Here is a 7810-nt window from a genome sequence, read left to right on the forward strand (position 1 = left end):
TAGGTATGGGGGTCTTCTCAAAATCCATCTATCGTCTCCGAGGTCTCGGGTGCTACCACCCTTAGAAGCATTGTTACGGTTCCATCAAAACTCATATTCTCCATCCTCATTGTTGGAGTGCTTTCTCATCTTGTAGGATAATTCCTTCTCGGGGCTCTTCCCGTAGTGGCTTAACCTTTTCCTAAATTCTTCTGCCATTTCATCTTGGTAAGGTTCTTCCGAGATAGTGCTTTCTCATCTGACGGGTCTGGCGCCAATACTAAACAACTATCGATATCTCAGGGTGGTCAATCCTTTATGGTTTCTCCTGCAGAAAATGGGTCTGGGCTTCATTCTCACCGTACATCCTACGAGTGGCAACGACTGCCTAGTACAAGGGAAAAATTGTCATATCATTCTAAGGTTTCAACAAGGTTTTAATCGTCGTCTCTCTACTATAGGCAAGTCACTCAGATTTACCATCCCATACAGCAAGGCGAATAATAAGAGTAAGTCGGTATGGTGATAAATCCATCCCGCACCCAAATCATTACCCTGTATATGGTTTAGCAAATCTCGCATTCTAACACTCGGTCATCCTCATAGGCATTGCAGAATTTCTCTTGTTGATGAACCAAGTTCGAATAAATCCATGGATTCTGCAAGCCAAACAAACATCTATCGTTCCTTCATAACTCTCAGGTTTTGTGTTTACTCCTATAAGATCGCCTGCCGATAAAATCGTATCTTCTTCCAGGGTTTTTCCTTCAGCAAGAGTGTGCTTGCTTCTTGGCAGGTCCTGAAGCCTGTGGGTTATGGCCCATCTCATCACTTGTAAACCTTAAACTCATCATCGGGGCAACAAATCATTATTCCAACATCCAGCTTCCTAGCATTCTTAAATCCATCCAATTTTACTGTCCTTCTTCCTTCTATTGGTACCAAACTAAGACGTGATTACTCAGACTCATCATGGAGTTACAATTGCTCCATATTTCCAACATTCTACCTCCTTTATATCCAACAATACTTCATCTCTCCATACTCTTGAGATATCCCACATATCGAGACAAAACTCATACTTATTTTGTCCGTAGTCCACTCCGTGGAATATCTTTATCTTTTCCAGGGGTCAAGAGTCCTCACAGGGTACTACCACCCTTGAGATGCACAAATTCATCCATAGACCATATTTCTCATATCCTCAAAAATGGTCAACAATCTTTCTTCATAGAGTAAAAACTCATAAAATCCAAATTAGTACCAACTATGCTAACTTTATTGATTCTCAAATTATTACAATCTCCTGCATTTCCAGTACATGCCTCAACTCAACACCTCAATATAAAAGAAATGTTCCCACTGCTACTACTATATTTCTCACAGACACAACTAATTATCACAAGTCTCCTTCTCCTTGGGACAATCCCTGGCAAAGTGCCTTGCTTCATTACAACGAAAACATATTACTTCTAACAAGTCCCAAGGTTTCCTTTTTGGCAACCGCTGAAGTAGTGCCCTGTCTCCTTGCACCTGAAACAGGTGATATGACTCAGGTCCTTCCCAGAATCCAATCTACTTCTCTTCCTGGACTTTTCTGTTCCAATCAAGGCTTCTATTTCCTGTGGGTCATGCTCTACTTCCTCTATCGGGAATTCTACTAGATCCCCATTCAGACAATTCTGGGAGATGTGTCCTTCTTCTCCACATGATACCAAGACTTGGTGTAGGGTTTAATTATGTTTCCTTTGTGTGTGTCCTCGACATCTTCCTTCATCACCGGTTCTTCTAAAATTTCCATGAGGGCTCCTTTAATTACTTCTTTCTTATACTGGATGGTTCTTTGCACCACGGGGTAAATGTGACACTGAGCAGGATAGTGGGTAGTCCCTTCACACAAGAAACAAGTAATCTGCCTAGTTGGGCATTCTTCAGCTGGGTTACTTCCTTCACAATTAGGGCATTCATCCTTGTGTTCTTTATGGTTGTGTCCTATTTCTCCATAGAGCTTGCATGCACAAGACTTCCTCATATCATTTCCATAAGGCTTCATCTTCTGGGACACAAGCCGAGACTTTAGCAGAGTCAACTTAAATTCTTTCCAAGTGGTTACTCCTTGCCATCCATTGATGGTTTGGTACATCCTCCACCAAGTAGCAGCGCCTCTTTCAAAGCACTGAAGAGCATGCTGGGTCATATACTTTCCGGCTATAGGGTTTTCCTCCATGTGATCCTCCATGTTCTGAATCCATCGGTCTCTCTCCAATTGACTCATCGGTTTAGAAAATACAAGCTCATCTCCATTCATCCTCTATTGGGTCCATGTGTTTTGGGGTGAGATAAGAGAGATAGAGAGGGATGCACACAATACAAACAGTAGTTTTGAAAAGACAGATTTTTATTTGTGGCTGTCGGAAAAACATCAAACAAATGACAGCTCACAAACTTCACATCTAATGTAGGTATATAACAGGGGTTTGGTCTTCTAAAGGTCAATAAATCTTCAACGTAGCCAAACTCTTCAAGTCTTGCTCATGTCTCCGATGACTTCTTCCGATCGTGCTTGTCCTTCTCAAGTTCTTTTGCCAAATCATCTCTGTTAACGCGAAGTCTCTCATGACGTCCTTTAATATTCCTGGAGTTGTGTTCCAAACTTCTGGGTTTCAACATCCTTGGCATGAGCCATGGTATTACTGTCCTTCAGTTCCTAACGAATCTCCGGTATCTCAAGGTTTTGCTCCTCCAGCTTGGCTACTTTCAGCTTCTCGGTCCCGAGTTCTTCATGAAATGCTTCCCTGTCAAATACGACTTCCTGAAGGTCCATCTAAAATTTCTTCATGTAATACTCCAGATCCTGGCGATACACCAGCTAAGGTTAAAACTGCATCCTTTGCCGACAGATGCTCCATCAGCCTTCTACCATCCAATCCTTCCATGCATATGCATGCTTAACTCAGCACGGTGACAATAGCATAAGCGGGCGATAACATCATGGGTAGCTGTGTTTCTTCCCTTGTCATTGCCATGACCTATCATTCCATAGTTGATATCTCTTGCCTTAGGGTTTCTTGACAAAAACTTTGAGTTCTAATGCTCCATGTTTCGGTCTTTCTCCGATACACCTTGATCTCGGGTATTGACAGCTTCAATAGTCTGACAAGTTCCATAAGGGTAGCCTTCCTAGTCATACCAATCGGGAAATACTTCAGAGCCTTCAAATTTTCCTAGTCTTCGGAGTCTTCAACCATTGTAGTTTCCATTATTGTAATGCATGGTAAAATTATCTTCGTTCCGAAGTGGTCTTAGTTGTCCGATATCTTGTACTTCTTGTTGTGGTCTCATCAGTCAAATTTTCGTGTGGTCAAAACGGAAAAGGGGTATGGCCTCACCAAAAAGGAATATTTGAATAAGCTCAGAAGAGAAGAGAGGTAAAATATCTTTTTGAAAATGAAGTTTTAGAAAAAAATCTTTCCTATGGGCTTGCCAGTTTCTAGGGTCACGTCCTACAGTCAATATGTGCTCTGATACCATCTTGTAGCAACCCGACCCAAATGGATCAAGTCTCTGTGCTTAAGTGTCATCCCTGGATCGGTATGCTGACACACACAGTACTCGAGGATTTATAACAAAGGTAAATCACATGTATAAAGTAACGTAAATACTATTACCTCAATCCATATAGCGAAAGTAACAACAAGGTTGTGGATTTCCATCAACACCAACGGCAAAGTTGAGTATAGAAATCGTAACCCTAACGTATCACTTACTCGTCGTAAGATTCCTGCAACATGAGATGTTGCAGCCACAAAGGGTCAGTACATTGAATGTACTGGAAAATTCACACCATAGGATCATGATGAATAATAGCTATCACTACATGCATATTTGGCTGGTGGAAAGCTCTAAGTTTAGTTTTTCATAAAGCCAATTTTTCCCTACAACAAAGGAATACATTTTATTTAACTATCATGGTAGTTGAAACATTGAGAATGGTACCCACATCTCAATCCCAATTAAAAGTAATTATCAACCCAACAAATTAATTAAGTAAAGTGATGATATCAACATGATAATCCAAGAACCAGATACTCAAGATGTCCATAACCGGGGACACGGCTAATCATGATTAGTTTGTACACTCTGCAGATGTTTGTGCACTTTTCCCCACAAGACTCGATCTCCTCCGTTGGATTTCTCGCAATACATGGTGTTTGAAAAATGGATGACCGAGACACAGTCTTTCAGAAACATTAACTCTTTACTCTCGGTGGACAGTTACACCTACTTTCCCCTACATCTGGTAGCCCACCACTGAAAGAGGTCATGCAACATACTCAACTATGCTAGAGCCCATAATAACTTGTGGCTACACACAGAAGTTTCTAACATGAATAATCTTATGATCCCTTTGAGCCTGGGTGGCATTCCATAGGGTGATCACACGGGTCCTCCGGGATCCCCTTGGGCAAGCACTGGGTTCTCCAGGTGCCTGGACAAACCACTGGGTGCTCCAGGGTGCCCCAACCATTCCACCCAGATGTGTGTTTAAGTAGCCACCTTAAGTTAACCATTAATTAACAATCTCACATCTGTCATGGATTCACTCAAACCCAATCCACGTCTACGAGCATAACATAGCACCATGAGCATAACGTAGAAGTAACTCCCCAGGGTTTGATAATAAAAGGGCAATAGGTTCCGACCTCATCAACTACTTCCCAATACCCACATGTTATCAATCCTACTCATGCAATGTTTGATGGTTGAAACTAGTGCATAAAAACTGGGTAATGAAAAATATGATCAAAGTGTGAACTTGCCTCATACTGTTGATGTAGAAGATTCGCACACATAACTCCTGATAGTTCTACTCGTCATACTCCGGTCAATCTAGCGTAAGCAAGCAATAGTAACCACACATAAGCAATCACTCAAAAGATCGGGAAGAACGAAGAAGACAGTTCGGAAAAGATCAAAACCAAGCAAATAACTCTTGCAACATAAAACAATTTCTAATAGTACCAAAATTATGTGAATTTGGCTTTATCAGAAAGCTTAGGTCAAGAGCTTCGATTTGCAAAAAGAATCAATTAAATCGGAGTTATAAAACTCAAGTTATGATCAAAAGAAGTTTGAATATGAATGTAAACAAATTTCGAAATTTGAAAATTTCAAAAAGTTGATGTGACAGGTTCACTGGATAGATGAAAACACGACAAAACTATAGGCGCTGGTTTCATCTAATTTGGATGAACGGGTAAAAAATTATGGTTATTTGAAAAATCAGGGCCAAGCTGTTTTATGAAAGGAAAATAGTTATGGCTAAAAAAATCTAGGTCTAATGTATAAATATATAGATTAATTAATAATCTAATTATTCTATCGTACTAGTCTAGAAATAATAAACTATGGAAATATAAAAATAAAAAACAAAGAAAAAGAGAAAAGACGATTTCGGAGAGAGGAGACAATTTCCAAAAGTCCCGCCGAACAGGAAAAAAATATTTTTTTTAATGAATCTAGTCAAACCAAAATATTGATTTAACCTGAATCGGATGATTTTTGAAGGCTCTATAAGTCTATATTTATAGGTGGAAAAGATGTTTAAGGACCAAAGACTAGGCAATGTGGGAGTAAACATATACGTATGTAGATGAAAATTTTAAAAAAGATCATGGGCTAAAAGTTAGGCTTGGCCGTGCGCGCTGTAGTTTCAAAAAAACAAAATTCGGTCAAATATAAAAAAGGCTAGCAGGGCCTGGCCCATGTAGGAGAGAAAAAATGATGGGGCGCCCGATGACACTATGCTGCACACGTGGGCGACAGTTAGTTCCAGGCGCACGCGCAATTTTCTTTTTTTAATAGAAACCAAAAAGGAAAAACGTAATAACGAAAATAACAGTAAAACTATATATAGGCATATTATATATCGAAATTTTCAGAAAAAGATTTTCTATGATTTGAATTTTTTTCTAGCATCAAATAAAATCCACACAAATTCAAATAAATCAAATAGTGCTACTGCTCTAATAGAATCCAATAAAAATCATTTTAAAAATACCAAAATGATTTCAAATTTATTTCTCTCCAATTTTCTAATGTAGGGAATCATTTTACCCTATTTTCCATATATTTTATTTTTGGAAAAAAATATTTTAAATAAAACCCAGATAACTCCAAATTGAAAATAATTTTCAAAAGGACTTTAAATTTGATCCTTTTAAACTCCCAACTCATATTTCATATGTTTTGAAGAAGTCATTTTATCTTCTCTCATGAAAATCATTGAATTGCTTAAACTTTCTGAATTTAAAATATTTCCAAAGGAAATTCAAATCTTTTCAAAAACCCTTTTCATTTATTTAAATGGAAGAAGTCATGTCATCTTCTCTCTAGGGTTTTGTATTTGAAAAGAATTTGAATTTGCGGAGATCATTAATGCAAAAATGAAAGTTTGGGAAAGTCCTTTTATTCCCTCTCACTTAACTTTCAGAAAGTTTTAAATTTCACTAAATTTCACTCAAGCAACCACACCACAATCAAACAATCAATCAAATCTATCTATTTATTATAACATTCCAAAATTTAGAATTTTGGGATGTTACACTACTCCTAGATCACTATTGTATTCCCTTGCCAAAATCATGCTAAGGTAAAAAATAGGTCTGGTACACAACATATCATACTTTATAGAACCTACGACTGAGGCATAGGGAATGACTTTTCATTTTCTTTCTGTTTTCTGCTGTGGTCGGGTTTTGAGTCTTTACTCAACTTCACACCTTGCAACACGGGCAGGAACTCCTTCTTTGACTGTTCCATTTTGAACTACTTCAAAAACTTGTCATGGTATGTACTTATTGAAAAATTTATCAAGCGTCTTGATCTATCTCTATAGATCTTGATGCCCAATATGTAAGCAGCTTCACTGAGGTCTTTCATTTTAAAAACTCATTTCAAACACTCCTTTATGCTTTCCAGAAAATTCTACATCATTTCCGATCAACAATATGTCATTCACATATACTTATCAGAAAGGCTGTAGTGCTCCCACTCATTTTCTTGTAAATACATGCTTCACCGCAAGTCTGTATAAAACCATATGCTTTGATCACTTTATCAAAGCATATATTCCAACTCCGAGATGCTTGCACCGATCCATAGATGGATCGCTGGAGCTTGCACACTTTGTTAGCACCTTTAGAATTGACAAAACCTTCATGTTGTACCATATACAACTCTTCTTTAAGTTATCCATTAAGGAATGCAGTTTTTGACATCCATTTGCCAGATTTCATAAAATGTGGCAATTGCTAACATGATTCGAACAGACTTAAGCATCGCTACGAGTGAGAAAATCTCATCATTGTCAACATCTTGAACTTGTCAAAAACCTTTTGCGACAATTCAAGCTTTTTATATAGTAATACTACTATCAGCATCTGTCTTCCTCTTGAAAATCTATTTATTCTTAATGGCTCACTGATCATCGGGCAAGTCAATAAAAGTCCATACTTTGTTCTAATACATGGATCCCATCTTAGATTTCATGGCTTCAAGCCATTTCGCAGAATTTGGACTCATCATCGCTTACTCACAGTTCGTAGGTTCATCATGGTCAAGTAACAAGACCTCCAGAACAGGATTACTGTACCACTCTGGTGCGGAATGTACTCTGGTTGACCTACGGGGTTTGGTAGTAACTTGATCTGAAGTTTCATGATAATCATCATTAACTTCCTCACTAATTAGTGTAGGCATCACTGTAACTGATTTCTGTGATGAACTACTTTCCAATTCGGGAAAAGGTACAATTACCTCATCAAGTTCT

Source organism: Triticum dicoccoides, chromosome 2A, assembly GCF_002162155.2.
Source record: "Triticum dicoccoides isolate Atlit2015 ecotype Zavitan chromosome 2A, WEW_v2.0, whole genome shotgun sequence".
Taxonomy (NCBI): domain Eukaryota; kingdom Viridiplantae; phylum Streptophyta; class Magnoliopsida; order Poales; family Poaceae; genus Triticum; species Triticum dicoccoides.